Genomic DNA, 27,670 nt, shown 5'->3' on the forward strand with positions numbered 1-27,670 from the left:
TGGGTGAGTGATATTCCATGATATAGATACACCACATTTTATCTAGTAGTCATTGTTCATGGACAATGGTTTGTTTCCACTTTTTGTATTTTATTTACCTAGCTATTTATTTATTTTAAAGATTTATTTATTTTATTTAAGAGACAGAGACAGAATGAGCAGAGGGAGAGGGAGACGAGCAGACTGAGTGGGAAGCCCGACTCGGGCCTTGATCCCAGGATTCTGAGATCACAGCCTGAGCTGAAATTAAAAGTTGAATACTCAACTGACTGAGCCACCTAGGCATTCCTGTCTATTTATTTTATTCGTCAAACATCTCTTTTTTTTTAGATTTTAAAAATATTTTTATTTATTCATGAGATACAGAGAGAGAGAGAGAGGCAGGCAGAGACACAGGCAGAGGGAGAAGCAGGCTCCATGCAGGGAGCCTGACATGGGACTCGATTCCTGGACTCTAGGATCACGCCCTGGACTGAAGGCGGTGCTAAACCGCTGAGCCACCCGGGCTGCCTGGTCAAACATCTCTTAAATTTTAATTCCAGTATAGTTACATACAGTATTATATTAGTTTTAGGTGTACAATATAGCGATTCAGCAATTCTATACATCGCCCAGTGCTCATTACAGTAAAGGTACTCCTTAATCTCCATCACCTATTTCACCCATCCTCCTCCCCTCCCTTCTGGTAACCATCAGTTCGTTGTCTATAGTTGAGAGTCTGTTTCTTGGTTTGTCTCTCTTATTTCCTTGTTTGTTTCTTAAGTTCTACATATGAGTAAAATCGTATATTTGTCCTTTTTTGACTGACTTATTTTGTTTAATAATATACTCTCAAAAAAAAAAATAATATACTCTCTAGTTCTATCCATGTCGTTGCAAATGGCAGGATTTCTTTTTTATGGCTGAATGATATTCCATTGTGTATGTGTGTGTTTTAAGTTTTTATTTATTTATTCATGAGAGACAGAGAGAGAGGCAGAGACATAGACAGAGGGAGAAGCAGACTTCATGCAGGAAGCCCAAGGTGGGACTCGATCCTGGGACTCTGGGACTCCAGGATCACACCCTGAGCCAAGGCAGATGCTCAACTGCTGAGCCACTTACGCATCCCAGTTATACCACTTCTTTATCCTTTCACCTATGATTAGGCATTTGGGCTGTTTCCATAATTTGGCTATTGTAAATAATGGTGCTATAAACATAGGAGGACAGATATCCCTTTGAATTAATGTTTCTGTAGTTTTGGGGTAGATATCTAATAGTGTGGTTTCTTTTCTTTTCTTTTCTTTTTTTTTTTTTTTCTTTTCTTTTCTTTTCTTTTCTTTTTCTTTTCTTCTTTTCTTTTCTTTCTTTATAGTGTGGTTTCTTGATCGTATAGTAGTTCTAGTTTTAATTTTTTGAGGATCCTTTGTACTGGTGCCCAGAATGGCTGCATCAGTTTGCATTCCCAAGAGGGTTCCTTTTTCTTTCATCCTCACCAACACTTGTTGTTTCTTGTGTTTCTATTTTTAATTTTTTGGCTATGATGAATGCTGTTGCTATGAATAGTTGTGTACAGGTTTTTACTTGAACATCTGTTTTTAAAATCTCTTGTGTATATACTCCAGGGTGGAATTGCTGAGCCATATAGTAATTTTAACTTTTTCCCCCTTTTATATTTTTATCAATATATGATTGTACACAAAAAGGTGCACCTATTTAGTCTATACATCTTGATCAATATACATCTGTAAATTTATCGTCATGTATAATGTTATACAGTTAACCATAGGCCTAAAAATTTCTTCCTTCCCTCTTTTTTTTTTAAAGAATATTAAACATAGATTTATGCTTGTAACACAGTTTCAAACATATGTATGTACTATGCTGAGCACTACTACTCTAGGATTTACTTGTTTTATGTACATGAAACTATGTACCCTTAGATTAATGTGTTCCTGATTCCCTCTTGCCCCCAGCTCCTGGCAACCACCATTCTGTATCCTGTCTCTGTGAATTTGACTAGTTGGATTCCTGACCTAAGTGGATACATGTAGAATTTGTTCTTGTGTCTAACTTATTTCCTGTATCATAATGTCTTCTGTGTTCATTCATGTTGTAGCAAGTGGTTGGATTTTTTGTTGTTGTTGATATTTATTTACTTGAGAGAGGAAATGAGCACAACAAACAGGGGAGGGACAGAGGGAGGGGCAGAAGAAGTAGGAGAAGCCGACTTCTTGCTGAGCAGGGAGCCTGCTCAGACTCAATCCCAGGACCCTGAGATCATGACCAGAATCAAAGGCAGACACTTAACCAACTGACCCAGGGCGCATGGATTTCTTCTTAAAGGCAGCTAGTCGGGTTGCCTGGGTGGCTCAGCCGTTGAGCATCTGCCTTCAGCTCAGGGCACGATCCGGGAATCTCGGGATCGAGTCCCACATTGTGCTTTTTGCAGGGAGCCTACTTCTCCCTCTGCCTATGCCTATGACAATGGCCTTCTTAATTGGTGTGAGGTGATACTGTATTTTTTTTTTTAAGATTTTATTTATTCATGAGAGAGAGAGAGAGAGAGAGGCAGAGACACAGGCAGAGGGAGAAGCAGGCTCCATGCAGGGAGCCCGACGTGGGGCGTGGAATGCAATCCTGGGTCTCCAGGATCACGCCCTGGGCTGAAGGTGGTGAGCCACCCGGGCTACCCTATATATTGTGGTTTTGATTATTGATGTTGAGCACCTTTCATATATCTTTTAACCATTTTATTTTCTTTTTCTTCCATTTTGTTTTCTTTTTTTTTTTTTTTTTTTTTAATTTTTATTTATTTATGATAGTCACAGAGAGAGAGAGAGGCAGAGACATAGGCAGAGGGAGAAGCAGGCTCCATGCACCGGGAGCCCGATGTGGGATTCGATCCCGGGTCTCCAGGATCGCGCCCTGGGCCAAAGGCAGGCGCCAAACCTCTGCGCCACCCAGGGATCCCCTCCATTTTGTTTTCTTTGAGAAATGTCTGTTCATATCTTCTTCCATTTATTTATTTATTTTACTTTTTAAAATAGATTTTATTTATTTGAAGGGAGGAAAGCACACTCCCTGCTGAGCAGAGAGCCCCATGTAGGACTTGATCCCAGTACCCTGAGATCATTACCTGAGCTGGAGGCTCTTAGTTGCTTAGTCAACTCTACCACTCAGGGGCCCTCTCAGTACCTACTTCTTGAGACTTTTTATATGAAAGGATGTTGCATATTGTCGAATGCTTCTCCTACATCTATCATTTGATTTTATCTTTCATTCTGTTAATGTGGTATGTCGCTTTGACAGATTTGCATATTCTGAAGCATCCTTGTATCCCAGGAATAAATCTTACTTGAGAGACACACAGAGAGGCAGAGACAGAGGCAGAGGGAGAAGCAGGGAGCCTGACGTGGGACTCTCCGGAATCACACCCTGGGCTGAAGGTGGCGCTAAACTGCTGAGCCACCAGGGCTGCCCTCATTTATCTATTTTTAAAAAATAAATGTAAAATAATATATAACAAAATAGACTATTTTAAGCACTTTTAGATGTGTATTTTAGTGGCATTAGGTACATTTACATTGTTGTGTAACCATCACCACCATACATTTCCAGACTTTTTCCTTTACTCATTTTATATTTGGATGGTCTTTCTGTTGATTTGTACAAGTCACGTATATATTCTGGATATGAGACTATTCTTAGATATATGACTTAAAGATGTTTTGTGGCTGTTTTAATTTTTTTTTTTTTTTTTTTTTTAATTTATTTATGATAGTCACAGAGAGAGAGAGAGAGGCAGAGACACAGGCAGAGGGAGAAGCAGGCTCCATGCACCGGGAGCCCGATGTGGGATTCGATCCCGGGTCTCCAGGATCGCGCCCTGGGCCAAAGGCAGGCGCCAAACCGCTGCGCCACCCAGGGATCCCCGCTGTTTTATTTTTTAATTTTTGTATTTTAATTAAAAACTCATTTTTTAAAAGATTTTATTTATTTGAGAGAGAGCAGGAGTGGGGGCTTGAGGGGCAAAGGGAGAAGAACAGACCCCACCACTGAGCACGAATCCCGATCTGGGGCTCAATCCCAGGTCCCTGGGAGCACAACCTGAGTCAAAGGAAGATGCTTAACTAGCTGAGCCACCTAGGCGGCCCCATTTTTTTTTAAATATTTTATTTATTTATTTGGGAGAGGGGGAAGCAGACTCCCTGCTGAGCTGGGAGCCTGCTGTGTAGCTTGATCCCAGGAGTCTGGGATCACGACCCAAGTAGAAACCCAAGAGTTGAGGGTCAACTGACTGAGCCACCCAGGCACCACTATTTATTTATTTTAGAGAGAAGGAGAGAGCAGGGGGAGGGGCAGAGAAAATCTCAAGCAGACTCCCCATTGAGTGTGGAGCTGGACATAGGACTCAATCCCAGGACCCTGAGATCATGACCTGAGATGAAATTAAGAGTTGGATATTAACTGTCTGAGCTACCCGGGTGTTCCTAATTCACTGATTTTTTTTTTTTTTTAAGTATATTGAATTGTACATCTATCACCATAATCTAACAGAAAAAAGTTTCATTACACCATAAGCAGCCACTCCCCTCTGCTGTAGACAACCACCAATCTATGTTCTTTTTCTATAGATTTTCCCATTTTGAACATTTCATATAAATTAAATCATATGTGTCTTTGTGACTGAGTTCTTTAACTTACTGTATTATTTTGAAGGTTCATACATATTGTAGCAGGTATCAGTAAGTACTTTGTTCTTTTTTGTGATTGAGTATACTCCATTGCTGGATATAACACATTTTGTTTATCCATTCATCTGTTGATGGATCTTTGGTTTGTTTTCGTATTTTGGCTATTACTAATGCTGCTATGAAGATTTGTGTAAAGTTTTCATGTGGGTGCATGTTTTCTTTTTTTGGGGATATATATACCTAACTTGAATCCATGTTTATTTTCATTTATTTTTGAAAAGGTTTTATTTGAGAGGGGAGCCCAAGTGGTGGAGGAGGGGCAGAGGCGAGAGAAGGAGACTCCCTGCTGAGCAAGGAGCCTATGTGGGGCTTGCTCCCACCCCCAAGATCACAACCTGACCCAATGGCTTAACTGACTTAGCCACCCAGGTGCCCTTGAATCCACATTTAACGTTATTTAAAGTTTTAAAATTAAACATCACAACTAAAATGAATTACTTCATCTGCTTTCTTGCACAACCCAATATTCTCCCCCTTTTATTTTTTATTTATATATTTTTAAAAAGATTTTATTTATTTATTCATGAGAGACACAGAGAGAGAGGCAGAGAGACACAGGCAGAGGGGGAAGGAAGCTCCATGCAGGGAGCCCGATGTGGGACTCAATCTCAGGACTCCAGGGTCTCACCCTGGGCTGAAGGCAGGTGCTAAACCGCTGAGCCACCCAGGGATCCCATTCTTCCTCTTTTTAAAGAACTAAGGTAAAATTCACAAAACATAAAATTAACCATTTTAAAGTGTATACCTCATTGACATTTAGTAGTTTCATAGTATTGTGCAACTACTGCTTCTGTCTAGTTGCAAAGAAATTTATCACCTCAAATGAAAACCCCATACCCATATAGTAGTCACTCCCCATTCACCTGACAGTCATCAGTCTGTCTTTCTTTTCTTTCTCTTTCTTTCTTTCTTTCTTTCTTTCTTTCTTTCTTTCTTTCTTTCTTTCTTTCTTTCTTTCTTTCTTTCACTTTATTTATTTATTCATGATAAACACAGAGAAAGGCAGAGACAGGCAGAGGGAGAAGCAGGCTCTATGCTGGGAGCCTGATGCAGTACTCGATCCCAGGAGTCTACCTTCTTTATGTATTTGCCTATTTTTTTTTTAATTTTTGCTATTTTATTTATTTATGATAGTCAGAGAGAGAGAGAGAGAGAGAGAGAGGCAGAGACACAGGCAGAGGGAGAAGCAGGCTCCATGCACCGGGAGCCCGATGTGGGATTCGATCCCAGGTCTCCAGGATCGCGCCGTGGGCCAAAGGCAGGCTCCAACCCGCTGCGCCACCCAGGGATCCCTGTATTTGCCTATTGTAGATACTTTATGTGGTTCAAATAATAAAATGTGTCCTTTTGTGTCTGGCATAATGTTTTTCACTTAGCATAATATTTTTTAATTTTATTTTTAGCATAAAATTTCTAAGTTCATCCATGTAGCATGTTTCAAAACTATTATTTGTGGATGAGTAATATTCCATTGTATTTGTATACTGTAATATTTTTTCTACTTTTTGGCTGTTTCCAATAATTCCATTGTAAACACTTGTGTTATAAATCTCTTTACGGACACATATTTTCATTTCTGTTCAGTGTATACCTATGAGTGGAGTTTCTGGGTCACATGTTAAGTTTATGTTTAACTTTATTTATTTATTTATTTATTTATTTATTTATTTATTTATTTATTTATTTATTTATTTTTATGTTTAACTTTTTCATGATCTTCCAAACTGTTTTCCTCAGTGGCTATACCATTATCTCCCCATGTAATCTACCATCATGTGTGTACTAATACATCAGCAATGTACTGAAGTGTTTTATTTCTTCATATCCTTGCCATTATTTTATCCCCCCCTTTTTTTTTATAAACTTATTTTAAATTTTTATTTACTTATGATAGTCACACAGAGAGAGAGAGAGAGAGAGAGGCAGAGACACAGGCAGAGGGCAAAGCAGGCTCCATGCACCGGGAGCCCGATGTGGAATTTGATCCTGGGTCTCCAGGATCGCGCCCTGGGCCAAAGGCAGGCGCTAAACCGCTGCGCCACCCAGGGATCCCCCCCCCCCTTTTTTTTTTATTAATGCAGTCCTAATGTATAAGAAGTGGTATCTTCTTGTGGTATTTATTTGCATTTCCTTAGTAACCAGTAATGTTGAATAACTTTTCATGTGCACATTAGCTATTTGTAGATCTTCTTGGGAAAAAGTTAATTCAAGATCTTTGCTCATTTTTTTTCTTTTTAAGATTTTATTTATTTATTTTTATTTATTTTTTATTTATTTTTTAAAGATTTATTTATTTATTCATTCAGAGAGAGCGAAGAGAGAGGCAGAGACACAGGCAGAGGGAGAAGCAGGCTCCATGCAGGAAGCCCGATGTGGGACTCCATCCTGGGTCTCCAGGATCACACCCCGGGCTGCAGGTGGCGCTAAACCTCTGTGCCACCTGGGCTGCCCTAAGATTTTATTTTAAAATAATCTCTGCCCAGTATGGAGCTTGGACTCAACCCTGTAGTCAAGTGTCTCTACCAAGTGAGCCAGCCAGGTGCCCTAGGTCCTTCGCTCATTATAAAATTGTTTGCCTTTTTGTTGTTGAGTTCTTTTTTTTTATTATTAAAGAATTTATTTATTTATTCATAGAGACAGAGAGAGAGAGAGGCAGAGACACAGGCAGAGGGAGAAGCAGGCATCATACAGAGAGCCTGATGTGGGACTCGATCCAGGGTCTCTAGGATCTCGCCCTGGGCTGCAGGCGGCGCTAAACCGCTGCCCCACCGGGCTGCCCCCTGTTGTTGAGTTCTTTATATGTTGTGGATGTTAAGCTCTTACCAGTTACATGATTTGCAAACGTTTTCTCCCATATGTTAGGTTGTCTTTTTCACATCTTAATAATGTTACTTGATTCACAAAAGCTTAATATCAATGAAATCTTATATTTAGTTGTTTGTCCTTTGGTATCAAATCTAAGAATTATTTGCCAAATTTTTGGTCCTGAAGACTTATCCCTATGGTTTCTCCCAAGACTTTTACCGTTTTAGTTCTTATTTATAAGCCATTGGTGTACTTTTATTTAATATTTGTGTGTGGAATGAGAAAGGAGTACAATTTATTCTGCATATGTGATTTAATTATTTCAGTAGTATTTGTTGTAGGGACTATTCATTAAGTGGTGTTGGCGCTGTTGAACATATTGATGAGGGTTTATTTCTGGACTCTCAGTTTTATTCCATTGATCTATGTCTCTAATGCTTACATCACACTATTTTGACTACTGTATTTTTCTGGTAAGTTTTGAATTCAGGATATGTGAGTCCTTTTTTTTTTTTTTCAAGATTATATTTATTCATGAGAGGGAGAGGGAGAGAAAGAGGCAGAGACACAGGCAGACACACAGAGGGAGAGGGAGGCTCCATGCCCTGACGTGGGACTCGATCCCAGGACTCCAGGATTATGCCCTGGGCCGAAGGCAGGTGCTAAACCGCTGAGCCACCCAGGGATCCCCCTTTTTTTCCTTTTCCAATATCGTTTTGGCTCTTCTATCTACTTGCAGTGCCCTGTGAATTTGAGATTCAGTTTTTCCATTTCTCCAAAGAGGGTTTTGGAATTTTCATAGAATGCATTGAATATATAGATCATTTTGGGGAGTATTCCTATATTAACAATATCAAGAGTTCTAATCACTGAACATTGGATCTTTTCTTTTTTAAAAAATATTTATTTAGGGATCCCTGGGTGGCGCAGCGGTTGGCGCCTGCCTTTGGCTCAGGGCGCGATCCTGGAGACCTGGGATCGAATCCCACATCGGGCTCCTGGTGCATGGAGCCTGCTTCTCCCTCTGCCTGTGTCTCTGCCTCTCTCTCTCTCTCTGTGACTATCATAAATAAAATAAATTAAAAAAAATATTTATTTAGAAGGTGCATGTGTGCAAGTAGGAGGAGGGGCAGAAGGAGAGAATCTTGAATCTGAGAGAATCTGACTTGCTGCTGAGTGCAGAGCTTAATGCAGGGCTGGATCTCATGACCCATGAGATCATAACCTGAGTTGAAACCAAGAGTCAGATGCTTAACTGACTGGATCTATTTTTTTAGATTGGTCTTTAATTTCTCTTTAGCAATCTTTTGTAATGTATAAGTCTTTCACCATTATTCCTTTGGATACAAATGTAAAATGATATTTTTCCACTTTTAAATTTTATTTTTTTGTGAGAAAGAGCGTGAACAGAGGGGAAAGGGAGAAGCAGTCTCCTTGCTTAACAGGGATCCTGAGGTGGGGCTCGATCCTAGGACCCTCGGATCATGACCTGAGCTGAAGGCAGACAGTTAACCGACTGAGCCACCCATGTGCCCCCCACTTTTATTCATTGCCCTTATATAGAGACTAAAGTAATATTTGACTGTTGGTCTTGTACCCTGCAACTTTGCTGAATTTATTAGCTTGTGTTTGGGTGTATAGTTAAATTCTAAGGGATATTCTTTTTTTTTTTTTTTTTTAAAGATTTTATTTATTCATGAGAGTCAGAGAGAGAGAAGCAGGCTCCATGCAGGGAGCCCAATGTGGGACTCCATCCCAGGACTCCAGGATCACACCCTGGGTGGAAGGCAGGTATTAAACCATTGAGCCACCCGGGTGTTCCTCTAAGGGATATTCTGTATATAGAATTATGTCTTCTGCAAGTAGAGATAGCTTTACTTCTTTCTTTCCAATTTGGATGCCATTTATTTCTTTTTCTTGCCTTAATGCTCTGGCTACAACTTGGAGTGCAGTGTTGAATAGCAGTTGTGAAAATGTTTTGGTCTTGTTCCTGATCTTAAGGGGAAAACTTTCAGCCTTTGACCATTGAGTATGATTTTGGCTGTAGGATTTTCATAAATGTTGTTTATTATGTTAACGAAATTTCCCTTCTATTTCTAGTTTGTTGAGTGTTGTTTTCATGGAAGGGGTGTTTTATTTTTTGTATTTTTATTTTTTAAATACTTTATTTGTTCATGAGAGACAGAGAGAGAGAGAGAGGCAGAGACACAGGCAGAGGGAGAAGCAGGCTCCACGCAGGGAGCCTGATGTGCGACTTGATCTTGGGACTCCGGGATCAGGCCCTGGACCGAAGGCAGGTGCTAAACCTCTGAGCTACCTAGGCATCCCTAAAAGGGTGTTATAAATCTTGCATATATTGAGCTGGTTATGCATTTTGTTCTATTTGGTGTATTGTTGATTTATTTTTTTATAAGTACCCTTTGTTGTTGTAAAGTAGACATGTATCATTTATCCATATGTAGGTCTTCAATTCACTGGCATTAATTACACCCATGGTGTTATATAATCATTACTACTATGTATATTGAGAACTTTTCCATCATCCTCAACATACAGTTACCTATCAGTAACTCCGTGTTGTTTCCTTTCTCTAGCCCCTGGTAACTTCTGATATATTATAGAGATCTCTCTTTGAATTTGCCTCTTCTAGGTAAGATATCTCATAAGCGCCATGGAACATTTGTCTCTTTGTGTTTGGCTTATTTCACTTAACATAATACTTTTATTTTTTATTTTATTTATTTATTTTTAAAAAAGATTTTATTTATTTATTCATGAGAGACACCGAGAGAGGCAAAGACACACAGGCAGAGGGAGAAGCAGGCTCCATGCAGGGTGCCTGAAGTGGGACTTGACCTTTGGTCTCCAGGATCAGGCCCTGGGCTGAAGGCGGCGCTAAACTGCTGAGCCACCTGGGATGCCCAGCATAATACTTTTAGTGTTTATGTTGTAGCATGCATCAGAACTTTGTTCCTTTTTATAGCCGATTAATCTTCTATTGTGAATATACCATATTCTATCCAGTCATCAGTGGTGGGTGGACATTTGAGCTCCACCTTTTTAATATTTTGAATACTGCTACTATGAACGTGGGTTTACAAATATCTGGTTGAGTGCCTACTTTCAATTCTTTTGAGTATATAGGAGTGGAATTGCTGGATCATATGCTGATTTTATTGTTTACCTTTTGCAGGTATTCTCTCTTCCCTTTTTTTGATTGATTTGTTTTAGAATGAGAGTGAGTGAGGATGGGGTGGGAGGGTGAGGTGGAGTGAGAGAGAATCTCAAGCAGATTCTCTTAGTGAGTGTGGAATACCATGCCACTCAGGTCTCCTCTCAGGACTCTGTGATCATGACCTGAACCGAAATCAAGTCCGTTGAACTGACAGAATCACCTAGGTGCTCCTATTCTTTTTCTTTTCTTTTCCTTTCTTTTCTTTTCTTTTTTAAGATTTTTTAATTTATTCATTTATGATAGACATAGAGAGAGGCAGAGTCACAGGCAGAGGGAAAAGAAAGGCTCCATGCTGGGAGCCCGACGTGGGACTCGATCCCGGGACTCCAGGATTGCGCCCTGGGCCAAAGGCAGGCGACAAACCCCTGAGCCACCCAGGGATCCCTCTTTTTCTTCTTTTGATTAGATATTTGCACGCTTACCTAGTAGTTTATCCAGTTGTGATAGTTGCTTGTGATAGTTTTTCCTGTTTATTTTCTGTTTTTATGGTGAGATTAACCCTTAATGTTCCCTGTTTCCTTGTTTCTTCTGATGTCAGTAGATACTTGACTGTGGTAACTTTTGCTCAAATTACTTTCGGAACTTGTTTTTTGTAATTGTTTTCAGACCTTGCTGCTTTTATCAGGTAAAATCAGGTAAAGGTTGAATCTGGTGAAGAAGTTAAACTAGTAGATAACAGTTTGATTCTAAATGTGACTTGAAATTAACATGAATGGTTTTTATCATGTGATATGTAGAGTTCACTTTTTAGTGGTTCTGTTTTGCAAACTTTGGTCACATCTGGCCACCATCTGTGTTTGTAACAGCCCATGAACCAAGAATAGCTTCTACATTTTGGAATGAGAGAAAAAAGGAAAATATTTTGTAATGTATTAAAATTATACCAGATTTCTGGTAATAATATATAAAGTTCTCTTGGAACATGGCTCTTTTATGTATTGTTTATGGCTACTTTGGTCCTATGATGAGAGTTGAGTAGTTTGGAAAAAAACAGTTTTATACAGTCTAAAATATTTGGTTTCCAGGCCTTGATAGAAAAAGTTTATCAACCTCTTGTTGAGATCATCCCAAGGGTTAATTATTAAATGGTCTGGTAAGGACTATACCTGTTGTCAGTTTCTGATGTGTATGTAAAAATATTTGTTCTTAAGCACATCTAATACTTTTGTTTTAATGAGTGGAAACAGTAATTTGGTAGTTAAATTAACTACAAGACAACTTCTGGTTAATGGGAAGGATGTTTATAGGTAGTGTGACATTCATGTCATTTTGGCCAGCATATCTTCTTGGTTTTCAGAGAAGAGGTTAAAAAGTTATTTGTTCCCATAATACTGTTAAAGCATTTTTCATAATACATTTAGATTATTTTTGTACCTTGTATCCTCCATTAAATCTAGAACTCAAGTTTGGGGGCCCCTGGGTGGCTGGCTCAGTTTGCTAAGCGTCTGCTTTGGGTCAGGTCATGATCTTGGGTTCCTGGGATCAAGCCCTGAGCTGGGCTTCCTGCTGAGCAGGGGGTCTACTTCTCCCTCTGACTCTGCCTCCCCCACTGGTGCTCACTGGTTTTCTCAAATAAATAAATGAAATCTTAAAAAAAAAATCCAAAAAACTCAAGTTTGGGATTTTTGTTTGGCAGATAGTCTTTATTTTGTATCCTTGTGGCCTGGCATAGTTCCTCGTAAGTAGGTAAGCAATAATCTTTTCAGGGGAAATGAGTAAGTATTCTATAAATATAATTTACAGATATACAAATTATACAAATTGTATTCTGATGCACAAGTATATTTTAGAGCTATAATAACTATTCTATAAATGTCTGAAGCATTTCTTATCTTGGCCGTCCCGTGGAGAAGAAAGCTAGACTTGTATTTTAGAGATGTAAAAAGAAAATAAGTAGAAACCTGTGAGAGACTAAATCAGTTGGACAAAATTATTACACACGGCACGGTTGCCCAAAATAGTTACTTTCCTTTTAACCCTGAATCAAGAGTATAGCTTGTCTATATTTATTTTGTTGACCTTTTGTGGGTTGTATCATCACAAATGTGGTCACAAAATATATTAAGGTTAATTTTCTGTAATTTCTGTGATGAGTAGAAAGATAATTTGATATATCATCATATATGTACCAGATACTGTCGTTAAGTCCAGGAATACAGTGATAAGCAAAACATGGTTAGCCTTCATGGATCTTCAGTCAGGCAGAGAGAAAACATTAAATAAGTCATCCCACAATAGTTATATTATTGCAGTTAAACAGAGACTAGGAAGAGAACTTTGAGCATGCATTCCCCAGGGGAGACCTGATGTAGTTTAGCGCTCAGGGAGCTTCCCTAAGAAAGTGACATAGAGACTGGGATCCAAAGACTGAGTTAAGAGTTAACTTGGGGATAAAAGGGGCTGGCAGGGTGGGAGAGAGGAATTGAAAACATTTTAAGCACAGAGACCAGCTTTAGTAGAGCCCAAAGAGTGTGAGTGTAGTTTTGGTAACTTTGTGAAGGTTGTGAGTTTATGGTTGAGTGCTAGATTATCCTGAGGTTTTGCCATTTAGGTATTCAGCATTAGGTATGGATAAGTAGAAACTCTTCACACTACCCATGGCCCAGATTTTCCTTTCTTCTAATTAGACTTTCTCCCTCAAGAAGCTTTTATTTCAGTTAAGATTTTAATGGCATTCTTTTTTGTTTCCTGCTTGAAAATGGCATTATTTATTAAATTTGCAAAATTAAAAAAAAATTATAGTAAAAAAGTCTTATAATTACCCAGTTTTTCTCTCTGGCAGTCCGTTAATCAGTTTCTTATATGTTCTTTTAGAGATTTTACACACATGCAAGCAAGTGCGTGCAATCTCCGCCCCCAGATGGTTTTTTGTTTTTTTATATTACACTACTTTCACACCTTGCTTTTTTCCATTATTATATCTTCTTATATATTTTATTTATTCCATATCTGTACGTAAAGAACTGACTCATTTTTTATGACTACAGAATAGATCATTGTATAGATATTCCCTAATTTAGTAGTTCCTTAGTGATGGATGTTTAGTTTGTTTTGCGATCTTTTACTATTATAAATAGTACTGTAATCATTAACTTTATATGTACCTCATTTCATAATCTAGCACGTATGTGTTTATAGGATAAATGTTATTTCTATTTATTTATTTATTTATTTAAAGATTTATTTATTCATGAGAGACACACGGGGGTGGGGGCAGAGACACAGGCAGAGGGAGAAGTATGCAGGGAGCCTGACGTGGGACTCAGTCCCGGGTCTCCAGGATCACATCCTGGGCTGAAGGTGGCACCAAACTGCTGAGCCACCCAGGCTGCCCTAAATGTTATTTTTAAAACTTATTATTGAAGTAATATTATTGAAGTTGACATACAGTGTTATATTAGTTTTGGGTGTGCAATATAGTGATTCGACAGTTCTGTATTTTATTCAGTGCTTACCATGATACGAAGTGTAGTCACTATCTGTCATATACATTATTACAGTATTCCTGACTGTATTCCATAATGTTGTACTTTTCATCTCTGTGACTTATTTTAAAAGGTCTTATTTACTTATTAGAGAGAGTGAGTGAGAAAGAGCACACCAGCAGGAGAAGGAAAAGCAGACTCCCCAGCTGAGCAGGGAGCCTAACGCAGGACTCCATCTCAGGACTCTGGGATCATGACCTGAGTCAAAGGCAGTCTCTTAACCCACTGAGCCACCCCCAGTGCCTGATTTACTTGTTTTAAAACTGGAAGCATGTACCTCTTAATCCCATTCACCTATCCCTCCACCCACTCGTAGATAAAAATGTTTATTTAACAAATCAAGTATTGAGTACCTGCATTACCTTGAGTTTTGTTGATGGTAGTGTTTAAGCAAACTTCTTTTGAGTTACCTAGTAAGTGCTACAATTTAAAAAAGGAATAGGACAAAAAAATTAAGAAAAAATAAGATTCTGTCCCTGTCTTAGAGATTGTTAGAGTCTGGGATTAATATCAGTGTAATGTGTGAAATATAGTAATAAGAGATATGCACAGGGGAATGCAGAGCCTTAATTAAGGTTGTTGTGGATCCATGGAGAGGCTTCTTGAATCTAATTTTGAAGTGTAAGTAGATATTAGAAGGGGAAAGGAAGTGTGTCTTAGGTGAAAAAGTAGGATCAAGTACCTAGAGGTATAACAGCATGAGATTTATGTAACTTCAAAGTGTAAAGCATGTGATGCAGGTGATAGTGGGACCTAAATTTGGGTGGGTGAATTAGGGTCAATTCAAGAAACCTTTTATTTGTTAGCCTAAGAACTTGGACTTGGTTTTTTGTTTTTTTGTTTATTAATTTTGAATGAGATTTCATACAAAACACCAGTATAAAACAAAAAAAGATGGAGCTGCTTTGATTTGGGGTAAGAAACAGGCAGGTTTTCTTTCTTTCTTTTTTTCTTAAAGATTTTATTTGAGAGAGAGGACACATAAGCAGGGGGAGGGACAGAGGGAGAAGCAGATTGCCTGCTGAGCAGGTAGCCTGATTCGATTCCAGGCTTGATCCCAGACACTGGGATCATGATCTGAGCTGAAGGCAGACACTTAGCTGACTGAACCATGCAGGCACCCCAAGAACAGTCAGGCTTTCTTCTCACTGTCTTGGGTATTCCTTGAGAGACTTTCCAGAACAGTATCTCTGAGGAACCCAATTGAACCTACCTCTGGGATGGTTTCAACAGAAGGATTTTGAGTAGTACAGAGGGAAAGGTCACCTAATAGGAGTAAATGTAAGATAAGATACATTGTTAGAGTGTGAAATAACTTTGTATGATACATGGAGGAGGACAAGGGGGAAGGAAACCAATCACCTATTTTTTGGCTGTTCTGATATTGTTACTTCTGTTTAAAATAGTCTATTAAGAGGTAATTAACAGGCCGCCTGGGTGATTTAGTGGTTGAGGGGCTACCCTTGGCTCAGGTCCTGGGATGGAGTCCTGCATCAGGCTCCCTGCAGGGAGCTTGCTTCTCCCTCTGTGTGTCTGCCTTTCTCTGTGTCTTTCATGAATAAATAAAAAATTAAAAAGAGATAATTAACATGTAAAAAAAAAACACCCCAATTCTTTTAGAGATATGTACTGATGTACTGAATGAAATGATATCCGGGGATTTGCTTCAAAGCAATCCCGGTATGGAAGGAAAGCTATGGGATGGAAGCAGTAGGTTGGAAGTAGATGGGCCATGAATTGATATTTGTTGAAACTGAGTAATGAGGGATGCTTGTTGAGCGTCAGCCTTTGGCTCAGGGTGTGATCTCTGGTCCGGGGATTGAGTTCCGCTAAATTAGGCTCCCTATGAGGAGCCTGCTTCACCCTCTCTATGTCTCTGCCTCTCTCTTTGTGTCTCTCCTAAATAAATAAATAAAATCTTTATTTATTTATTTATTTTTAATTTTATTTATTTATGATAGGCACACAGTGAGAGAGAGAGAGAGAGGCAGAGACATAGGCAGAGGGAGAAGCAGGCTCCATACACCGGGAGCCCGATGTGGGATTCGATCCTGGGTCTCCAGGATCGCGCCCTGGGCCAAAGGCAGGCGCCAAACCGCTGCGCCATCCAGGGATCCCCTAAATAAAATCTTTAAAAAAAAAAAAAAGAAAAGAAACAGTAATGATTATGTAGAAATTCATTATATTATTTTTCACTTTTGATTGTATTTGATATTTTCCATAAAAACTAAAAAGTGATAGGTTCTAAGGATAATTGGGGGGAGGTGTGCAGAGGGAGAAAGAGAATCTTAGGTGTGGAACCCTCTGTAGGCTGGATCTCACAATTCTGAGATCCTGATCTGAGCTGAAATCCAGAGTTGGATGCTTAACCAACTGATCCACCCAGGCATTGCTCTATGGATAATTTTTTTAGACTAAGTGGAAGATTACTTTTTTTTTTTTTTTTTTTTTTACTAATTGGTAATTTTTCAGAAAAAATGTTAATGTTTAGGCTAAGATACATATTTTTAAATGTATTTAAAAACTGATTTCAAACTGGGGTGCCTGGGTGATAAGTTGGTTAGGCCTCTGACTCTTGATTTCTGCGCTTGGGTCAGGATCTTAAGAGTTGTGAGATTGAGTCCTGTGTTGGACTCCATGGTGGGTGTAGAGCCTGCTTAAGATTCTCTTTGCCCTCCACCCCCAAAATCTAATTTCAAACTATGTGAAAATGCTGTATCATTTTTCTAGTACTTTTCTTGGAAGGAAACTTCTTTTAGTTATTTAAATATCCAAGTATGTTTTGAAAAGTTAAAAAAAATTCAATTATAGTGTTCTACCTAATTGTATTTTTTATTTTTTTATTATTTTTTATTTTTTTTAAGATTTATTTATTTATTTATGAGAGAGAGAGAGAGAGAGAGAGAGAGAGAGAGGCAGAGACACAGGAGGAGGGAGAAGCAGGCTCCATGCCGGGAGCCCGACGCGGGACTCGATCCTGGCACTCCAGGATCGCGCCCTGGGCCAAAGGCAGGTGCTAAACCGCTGAGCCACCCAGGGATCCCCTAATTGTATTTTTTAAATTAAGCCATTATTTATGAGTAATTATAAGGACATGAGTAATTACAATTTTTTTGTATTTTCACGTGATTGACAAGTTAATTTCTATTGTCAGTTATAAGCTGTATTAGTAATCAAGGGTAAACAGATTAATTTACTTAAGTTTGGGTTGCTTTGGAATTGGTTTTAACTCATTAGGAAGTTTTGTTCTAATATTGGTTTAATGTGCCTGGCATTTTGATTAAAGTGCTACAATCTATATATATTTGAGTACTTGTAGCAATTCTTTTTTTTTTTTTTAAGATTTTATTTATTTATTCATGAGAGAGACACACACACACACAAAGGCAGAGACACAGGCAGAGGGAGAAGCAGGGTCCATGCAGGGAGCCCGATGCGGGACTTGATCCTGGGACTCCAGGATCACGCCTTGGGCCAAAGGCAGGTGCTAAATTGCTGAGCCACCCAGGGATCCCCCCCCTCCTTTTAAAAAATATTTTATTTATTTATTTGACAGAGCAAGAGAACACAAGCAGGGGGAGCAGCAGGCAGAGGGAGAGGGAGAAGCAGGCTCCCCACTGAGCAGGGAGTCCAAGGTTAGGTCTCGATTCCAGGATGCTGGGATCATGACCTAAGCTGAAGGTAGACACTTTACTCACTGAGCCACCCAGGCACCCCTCAAGTCCCCTTAATGCTCATCACCTAATTACCCCATCCTTACATCCACCTCCCCTCCAACAACCTTGTTTGTTTCCTACCGTTAGAGTCTCTTATGGTTTGCCTCCCTCTCTGCTTTCATATTATTATATTTTATTTTTTAAAAGATTTTATCTATCCATTTGAGGGAGAGAAAGAGTGAGCACAAGCAGGTAGGGGCAGAGGGAGAAGCAGACTCCCCGCTCAGTAGTCTCAATCCTGAGATTCTGGGATCATGACCTGAGCTAAAGGCAGCTGCTCAACCAGACTGCTTAACTGACTGCCCCATCTTACTTTATTTTGAAGATTTATTTGAGAAGGAGCGAGTGTGAGTGGGTAGAGGGGCAGATGGAAAGGAAGTGAGAATATAGAGTAGGTTCCCCCCTGAGCATGGAGCCTGACATAGTAGGGCTGGATCCTACAACCCATGAAATCATGACCTGAGGTGAAACCAAGAGTTGGATGCTTAACAGACTGAGCCTCCCAGGGTCCCCTATGATGTTTGTGTTTTGAAGAGACAGGGGCATCTGCTGTTAGCTGTATTATAGTTTAAAGGTGTGGTGAGATAAATTTGCCTGGTGAGAATTTATAAACAGAATTCCTTTATTAAATGGGATAGTATGGTCACAATTGTGCCAAGGTTAAGTGCAGTTACTGGTATTAAAGGCTTGAAACACCAACGTTCTAAATTGTTGTTCTTCCTTCTTTTTCTTTTTTTTTTTAAAGATTTGTGTATATGAGAGAGAGAGAGAGAGCTTGAGTGCACAAATGGGGGAGAAACAGTGGGAGAAGGAGAAGCAAGTTCCCTGCTGAGCAGGGAGCCTGATGCAGGGCTCTGTCCTATGACCCAGAGATCATGATCTGAGCTGAAGGCAGATGCTTAACTGACCTGAGCCACCAAGTGCCCCAATTTCTTTTTTTCTGTATCTAGTGGAAAGAGCACAAACACAGAAGAGAGCACCAATATGGCTCTGTTTGGCATTTGGCCAGGTCAGTTCCCATTTTTGAGTTTCAGATTCTGTACTTACAACATGGATATAGTAATTTTTTTTTTTTTAAAGAAGCAATGGCTTTATTATTTTTTTTACTTTTTATTTATTTATGATAGTCACACACAGAGAGAGAGAGAGGCAGAGACATAGGCAGAGGGAGAAACAGGCTCCATGCACCGGGAGCCCGACGTGGGATTCGATCCCGGGTCTCCAGGATCGCGCCCTGGGCCAAAGGCAGGCGCCAAACCGCTGCGCCACCCAGGGATCCCTGGAGATAGTAATTAATATTTGTCTCATTATCAGTATGAAGCCCCCCCCCCCCCTTTTTTAAGATTTTAATTATTCATGAGAAAGGCAGAGACCTAGGCAGAGGGAGAAGCAGGCTCCCCTCGGGAGGCCTGTTGTGGAACTCAGGATCATGACCTGAGCCGAAGGCAGATGCTCACTGAGCCACCCAGGTGCCCCAGTATGAGGGTTTAAAGAGAACAAAATGTATGAATGTTTTTAGGAGTTTCTGGTACTTGAGTATCCACTGAATGCTTCCTTTCTAAAGGCTGGGCTTCCATTGATAGTCAGCTAGCCCCAATCTTATCATGTATGTGGTCTTCAGTATACCAGCTTCTATAACAAACCTAGCAGCTCTTCTGTTTCCAGCATTCATTGGGCCAATTCTCAGCTTTTCCTCTGTCCTTTTCCAAGACTTCAGTGACTCCCTTTGATACATTGTCCTTGTCTTTCTATTTGATCTTTTGTTCCTGGATCTAGCCAATAAGCAAGGGTCATTTCTTTTCTTTTTTTTTTTTTTGCAAGGGTCATTTCTTAGTAACAATTAACTTTTATTGCCACGATAATTTGTAGTCTTTTTTTTTTTTTTTTTTTTTTTTTTTTTTTTTTTTTTAAATTTTTTTATTTATTTATGATAGTCACAGAGAGAGAGAGAGAGAGAGAGAGAGAGAGAGAGAGAGAGAGAGAGAGAGAGAGAGAGGCGCAGAGACACAGGCAGAGGGAGAAGCAGGCTCCATGCACCGGGAGCCTGATGTGGGATTCGATCCCGGGTCTCCAGGATCGCGCCCCGGGCCAAAGGCAGGCGCCAAACCGCTGCGCCACCCAGGGATCCCGATAATTTGTAGTCTTTTGCCTCAGTTTGCTTCTATCTAAAATTATAATGCTCTCAGAGATCATTTATCTAACTACTTGCTAGATTTGCTTACCTTACAGATCCTCTTTTCTTTTCAGCAAAAAGTTAATAGACTTGAATTCTGATTCCGTGTGTCAGGTAGAGAGGATTGGTGGGAAGAGACTTCAGGTACTCTGGTTCACTCCTTTCTTCTGTGGTTGGGATGGTGGAGCAGGGGTCAGAGGATGGCTGGCCTTTAATCCCTGCTTTTTGCTAAAGGACCCTCTGGCAAGGTTACTCTGAACTTGTTTTTTGTCTGTAATTATGAGATAATGAAAACCTGTGCTGCCTACCATACTTGGTTATTTTTGAGATTCAGATGATACAGAACATGTTAAAACTAGATAACGGGCACCTGAGTGGCTCAGTTGGTTAAGTATCTGCCTTCAGCTTGAGTCATGATCCCAGGATCCTGGGGTGGAGCACCACATCAGGCTCCCTGCTCAGCAGGGAGTCTGCTTCTCTTTTTCCTTCTGCCCCTCCACCTCGCTTGTGTACACACGAGTGCGCATGCTCTCTTTGTCAAATAATCTTAAATAACTAGAATATACGCATGCATTTATTAGATTCTGTAGCAGTGAGTGAGATGGGAATGATGTATATGTTTATAGTCATATTTTACTTCACCATACCATTGTAGAATTGAACATGTCCTTTGTAATTTTGAATGGAGACTGAGAAATCACAATTCTTTTTTTTATTTTATTTACTTATTTTTTTTTTTTTTTAGAAATCACAATTCTTCTAGAATAATTGTTGTTGACCCATAAAAATCGTTATCATTTATTATTGATGACCTGTACTGGATTAAGAATAATCTTAGTGTACATTTAACATTTGTTAGTTGATAAAACCTCCTACAAATAGGAGGCAGTATTATCCCATCTTTACAGTTAAAGAAACAAGGTTAGAGAGGTAAAGTAACTTCTACAATCTCATTGATGGTTAGTGGTAAAGCAGAAATTAATTGAGCCCCATGCATTTCCAGTATAAAGCAGTTTGTCTTCACAGAACACATAGCATAATTTATAGGGAAATTCAATTACTGAGTTGAATGCCTGACAGTAATGTAATAATTGTATGTCAATTGTATGCATATATATATATATTTTAAAGATTTTATTTATTTATTCATGAGAGACACAGAGAGAGAGATAGAGGTAGAAGCAGGCTCCATGAAGGGAGCCTGATGTGTGACTTATCCTAGGACTCTAGGATCACGCCCCCACCTAAAGGCAGACGTTCAACCACTGAGCCACCAGGCGTCCCGTATGTCAATTATATTAAAGAAAAAAAAATCCAACACAGCTTTTCTGTTATGCTGATATACGAGTATGATTCAGTGTATATAATTTCTCATTTGACTATAAGCAAACAAATGTAAGGGATTTAGACTTCAAAGATTCAGCGATTTATAAATGCACAGAATAGTATGGATATTTATCTTCTTACTCTGCTTCTCCCAGAGTCTTTTTTTTTTTTTTTTTTTTTTTAGTTTTTATTTATTTATGATAGTCAGACACACAGAGAGAGAGAGAGAGGCAGAGACACAGGCAGAGGGAGAACCAGGCTCCATGCACCGGGAGCCCGACGTGGGATTCGATCCTGGGTCTTCAGGATCGTGCCCTGGGCCAAAGGCAGGCGCCAAACCGCTGCACCACCCAGGGATCCCCATCTCCCAGAGTCTTGAACAAGTCATTCGGTTTCTCTGCCCCTCCCGTTCTCTCTGTCAGAAAGAACATTTTTAGTAAGTTATACTGTAGATTTTCTTACTACATTTAAACTAGACTGAAAGAAAGGGGAATGATTTATAAGCATATTTTGAATTTCATAATGTGACTTTATTTGTCTACATATTCCTATCATGTGTTACAGAGTCCTTAATAAAAACGATCCAAGACAATTCCTTAATAGCAGGAACAATAGCTGCATCTCTAACATGATTAATTTGCAAGATAGCAAATCAGCACTGCCAAAAGGGCAAGATGCCATGGGAGTTGGTTATTTGAGGAGGGAAGGGTTTATTTTCTTCAACCTGGGTCTTGAAGGAAGCATAGGACAGATTTAAACAAGGCACAGTGAAAGTGTAGTAGTGCACGCACCCTGAGGCAGGAGGAATGCCATATGGGGAACTATGTGATACAAATTATACTCTGGTTAGATTTTAAGATGTAATAAGGAGATTATTTAGCAAATAAGGTGGAGTGAATGGATTGGAGTCAGTTTACAGAGGGTCTTGAAGTCTATTTGGATAGGTGGTATGTACTGTATTTGAGTATTGTATTTTTTTTTTTTTAAGATTTTATTTTTTTATTCATGAGAGACACAGAGAGAGAGAGGCAGAGACAGGCAGAGGGAGAAGCAGGCTCCATGCAGGGAGCCCGATGTGGGACTTGATCCCAGGACTCTAGGATCACACCCTGGGCCGAAGGCAGGCTCCAAACCGCTGAACCACCTGGGGATCCCTTGAGTACTGTATTTTGAGTAATAGGGAGGTAACGAAGGTTTTTTAGAAAGATAGTAATAGCATTGGAATTGTGTGAAATTGTGTGTTTTTTTTAAAAGTTTTATTTTAGAGAGAGTGTGCATGTAACAGGTAGGAGGAGGGGCAGAGGAAAACAATGTCAAGCCGACTTCCTGGTGAGTGCAGAGCCTCCTATGAGGCTGTATTGCACTACCTGAGATTATGAACTGATCTGAAATCAAAAGGTGGATGCTTAACCAACTGAGCCCCCCAGGTGCCCCTCTAAATTGTTTCTATTTTTTAAAAAGATTTATTTATTCATGAAATAGAGAGTGTGCAGGTGTGTGTGCCTGTGTGCATGAGTGGGGGAAGGGGCAGAGGGAGAGAGAAAAACTCAAGCGGACTCCCTGCTGAGTGTGGAGCCACATGCAGGGCTCAAACCCAGGATCTCAAGATCACCACCTGAGCTGAAATCAAGACTTGGAATCCCAACGAATCAAGCCACCCAGATGTCCCTAAATTTTGTTTCTATTTAAACATTATTTATTTATTTGGTATTTGAAATATTTTTTCATTAACATAGTGCTGGATGGAAGTTGAGTGCCTATACTGTCATGTTAATTATGTAATTGAGTAAAAGAAATGGAAATAATGTAACTTTTCAAAGAAATACAGTGAATAATATTAGAGCCACTGCTTTTTGAATTGTTACTGGGGGATCCCTGGGTGGTTTAGCGGTTAGCCCCTGCCTTTGGCCCAGGGTGTAATCCTGGAGTCTTGGGATCGAGTCCCACATCGGGCCCCCTGCATGGAACCTGCTTCTCCCTCTGCCTGTGTCTCTGCCCCCCCCCTTCTCTATGTGTCTCTCATGAACAAATAAATAAAATCTTGAAAAAAAAACGAATTGTTACTATGAGCCAGGCTCTTTTTTAAAAAACTTTTTTAAGGATTTTATTTATTCATGAGAGAGACAGAGAGAAAGGCAGAGATGCTAAACCGCTGAGCCACCCAGGTTGCCATCCTGAGCCAGGCTCTTTATAAAGGTTTCAGGAAGCATGACTGCAGAGAGCCTATGCTTTTAACCATTACACTGTACTATCTCTCAAAAAATGGCTTCATACTAATAATTAAGATAAAAAAGAGAACCTTTGAATGTTGTTACTCAGGATAAGAGTCAGACTTAATTTCAAGATTTTGAAATAATTCACGAGTCTCCATTCCTCATTCATGGGGAATATATTCCAAAGCCCCTGTGATGACTAAAGCCAAGAATAGAACCGAACCACATATGTGTGTGTATATATATATATATATATTTTTTTTTTTTTTAATTTTAGTTTTAATTTAAAATTTTTTTAGAACCAAACACTATATTTACAATGTTTTTTCCTATGCATATATACCTATGACAAAGTTTAATTTAGAAATTAGGCACATTAAGATATTAACAATAATGATAAAATATAAAATTTATGGCAATATACTATAATAAAAGTTATGTGGTTTTTTATTTTTTATTTGAGTGTACTTGAAATACAATGTTACATTAGTTTCAGATATACAACATAATGATTCAGCAACTCCTATGCTCTGCTTACTGCAAGTGTAGCTACTGTCTGTCACTATGTAATTCTCTTACTATATGATTTTTTTTTGGGGGGGGGGAAGAAAATCACTTTATTCTAATTAATTCACAAATGATAACATCACAAAAGGTGATTTAAGGAGGCACACAAACATCTGCCCAGCCCCAAACTCAAACCATCTCAATGAACTTGTATACTAAAAATATCCTTTTTCATTACAATTCTGAAGAAAGCTGTATTTAATGATGGAGAGGTTTAACTGGTGGTTTTACACTTTTATATCTTCACTATTTATTATATTTTTATGCTAAATTAACTTGGTCATGATTGATGAGTTTCCATATCTTCCAATTTGAACTTCTTGATTAGGCTAATCCATTTGCAGATCTGCATTGTTTCTGCAGCTTGCTGAAACCTTCACAAAGATTTAGGTCACCCTGGTTCTGGGCACACTCCAGGAACGGTTTCATCTCGGGCTAAACTGCTGCTGCTGTTGCTGGTATGCTCACTGGGTTCCCTGAGGCTCCTGGTAAGTGATGTCGGGCCTTGAAGGCTCAGCGTTACTTCCAGCGAAGTCCCCAGTAATGGCATGACCAATCATGTGCCTGTCAGCAAAGGCTGCAGCCACTCCAGCTGCAGTGGTTGCCATCTGGGCCATGAGACCTGGCTGGCAGGGTGCAGCAGGTGAGCCAATAGCAGTTGGCAAGCTGCTGCTGGCGGCTGAGCGGCTGGTGCTGGTCTAGATGCAGCTCTCATCTGAGGTGCCCACCTGGCCGGAGGGGCCGTGCCAGAGGTGCGGCTACGGCTTCCATGCAGCATGTCTACTGGTACAGGAGCACGGCGTCCAGAAGCCTGACACTCGGCGGAGACCTTTATTACAATACTATTGACTATATTCCTTGTATCAGGGTTTTTTTTTTTTTTTTCAATTTTTATTTATTTATGATAGTCACACAGAGAGAGAGAGAGGCAGAGACATAGGCAGAGGGAGAAGCAGGCTCCATGCACTGGGAACCCAATGTGGGACTCGATCCCAGGTCTCCAGGATCGCGCCCTGGGCCAAAGGCAGACGCTAAACCGCTGTGCCACCCAGGGATCCCCTATATCAGGGTTTTTATTCCTGTGACTTATTCTTTCCATAACTGGAAGCCTGTATCTCCCACTCCACTTCACCCATTTTGCCCATCTGCCCAACTCCCTCCCTTCTGGCAGTCATCAGTTGTTTGTATTTACAAGTCTGATTGTACCTTTTGTTTATATTTTATATTTTACACGTAAGTGAAATCATATGTTTTTCTTTTCTGACTTCACTTAGCATAGTACCTTCTAGGTCCAGCCGTGTTGTTGCAAATGGCAAGATCTCAGTCTTTCTTTTTATGGCTGAATAATATTCCATTGTGTATGTATACACCACAATTTCTTTATCCATTCATCTGTCAGTGGTATATTTATCCTTTTTCCTGTGATGATATGAGGTTGTAAAATGCCTATGTGATGAGATGAAGTGAGGTGAGTGATAATAGGCATTGTATTGAAACATTAGGCTAATATTGCCCTTCTGGCAGTAATGCCAGTTGGAGGATTATCTACTTCTGGACTGAGGTTGACCAAAGGTAATTGAAATTGTGAAAAGCAAAACTGTGGGTAAGGGGAGACTTTTTTTCAAAGATTTTATTTATTCATGAGAGACACAGAGAGAGGCAGAGATACAGGCAGAGGGAGAAGCAGGCCCCATGTAGGGAGCCCAACGCAGTACTTGATCCTGGGACTCCAGGATCACGCCGTGGGCCAAAGGCATGTGCTAAACTCTGAGCCACCCAGGGATTCCCGAATATTTAACTCTTGATCTCAGCTCAGGTCTCAATCTCAGGCTTGTAAATTCAAGCCCTGGGTTGTTCTCCATGCTGGGTGTGGAGTCTAATTTAAAAAAAAAAAAAAAAATTTACTTTTCTAAACTATATACCATGTTCTCATCTGAGATTTTAGTCAGTTCCTCCCTTGGCTCAAGAAAAGGCTAATAGCAAACTAGAAACTATTTTGACAGCTGTAGGACAGCTTCAGTGGCTTTGCTTATGTGACTTAAAGTTTTTCTTGATCAAGGAATATTTGGACTTCCCAAATGTTGGAGGGATAGAAGTTATATTTATATACTGTGGAAAATTCATTTATATAGAATCCTTTCTTTTTTTTTTTTTTTAAGATTTTATTTATTTATTTATTCATGAGAGACACACACACACACACACACACAGAGAGAGAGAGAGAGAGAGAGAGAGAGGCGGAGAAGGAGCAGGGAGCCTGATGTGGGGCTTGATCCCGGGACTCCAGGATCACACCCTGGGCCGAAGGCAGGTGCCAAACTGCTGAGCCACTCAGGGATCCCCAGAATCCTTTCTAAGAAAATTCTGGGTTATCATCTGGGGGAATTAGACTGGTGCAATGTAAAAGGCATTTTTATGAAGTCAGTTTGAATCCTTTCCTGTATTGCTATTTTTCATACTACTTTTGTGAATTTAGGCAAATTGAAATAATTTCTGCCTCAGTTTTTTCATCCATAATGTGGAGAAAGTACTCTTCTAGAAGCTACTGTGAGGTTATGAGATAATTGTTGAGCATTCAGGGATCCCTGGGTGGCGCAGCGGTTTGGCGCCTGCCTTTGGCCCAGGGCGCGATCCTGGAGACCTGGGATCGAATCCCACGTCGGGCTCCCGGTGCATGGAGCCTGCTTCTCCCTCTGCCTGTGTCTCTGCCTCTCTCTCTCACTGTGTGCCTATCATAAATAAATAAAAAAAAATTAAAAAAAAAAGAAACAAAAAAAAATTGTTGAGCATTTAGCACAGTGTCTGATTTTTATTGTGTCCAATGCAGCTAGCTAAATCACTATCCTTAGTACAGTTATTTTATTTAGCAATTCCTCAGTTTGTGGCTAAGTAACCGCTGAGCTCAATCTATGATTAATTCTAATATGCTGGGGGAGCCCTGGTGGTTCAGTGGATTAGCGTCACCTTCAGCTAGGGAGTGATCCTGGAGACCCAGGGACGAGTCCCACGTCAGGCTCCCTGCATGGAGTCTGCTTCTCCCTCTGCCTGTGTCTCTGCCTCCCTCTCTCTGTGTGTCTCTTATGAGTAAATAAATAAAATCTTAAAAAAAAAAATTCTAATGTGCTGTTCCTCTCCCAAATATAGTGGTATTGCCCATTTCCAAACCAGGGAATTCTGTGGTAGTGACTGATTGCAGGTCATCTTTGAAGTAAAGACCTGTAAAGTTAGATAGTGTAAATAATATCATTTATCTGTTTTTGGGTATCATTTATCTTTTTAAGACATGTGAGAGTTTTGTGGATTAAGGACTTAAAAGTATTGATAAGTGCCTAAGTGGACAGAATAAGGCGTCTAATTTTGCTGCTTAGGAAATGATTCATTGTAGCCTATTTCAGTTCAGTTAAAACATTG

The 27,670-nt window shown here is 39.8% G+C and overlaps 1 protein-coding gene and 1 pseudogene across 10 annotated transcripts in view; one reads left to right on the top strand and one right to left on the bottom strand.

Moving 5' to 3' along the window:
• The window catches only part of NSD1 (nuclear receptor binding SET domain protein 1), a 154,835-nt gene that overhangs the window by 25,686 nt on the left and 101,479 nt on the right, over positions 1-27,670 (top strand). The window lies entirely within an intron of this gene.
• Positions 24,584-25,037, bottom strand: LOC121487868 (annotated as a pseudogene).

This window comes from Vulpes lagopus, chromosome 3, assembly GCF_018345385.1.
Source record: "Vulpes lagopus strain Blue_001 chromosome 3, ASM1834538v1, whole genome shotgun sequence".
NCBI classification, from domain to species: Eukaryota; Metazoa; Chordata; class Mammalia; order Carnivora; family Canidae; genus Vulpes; species Vulpes lagopus.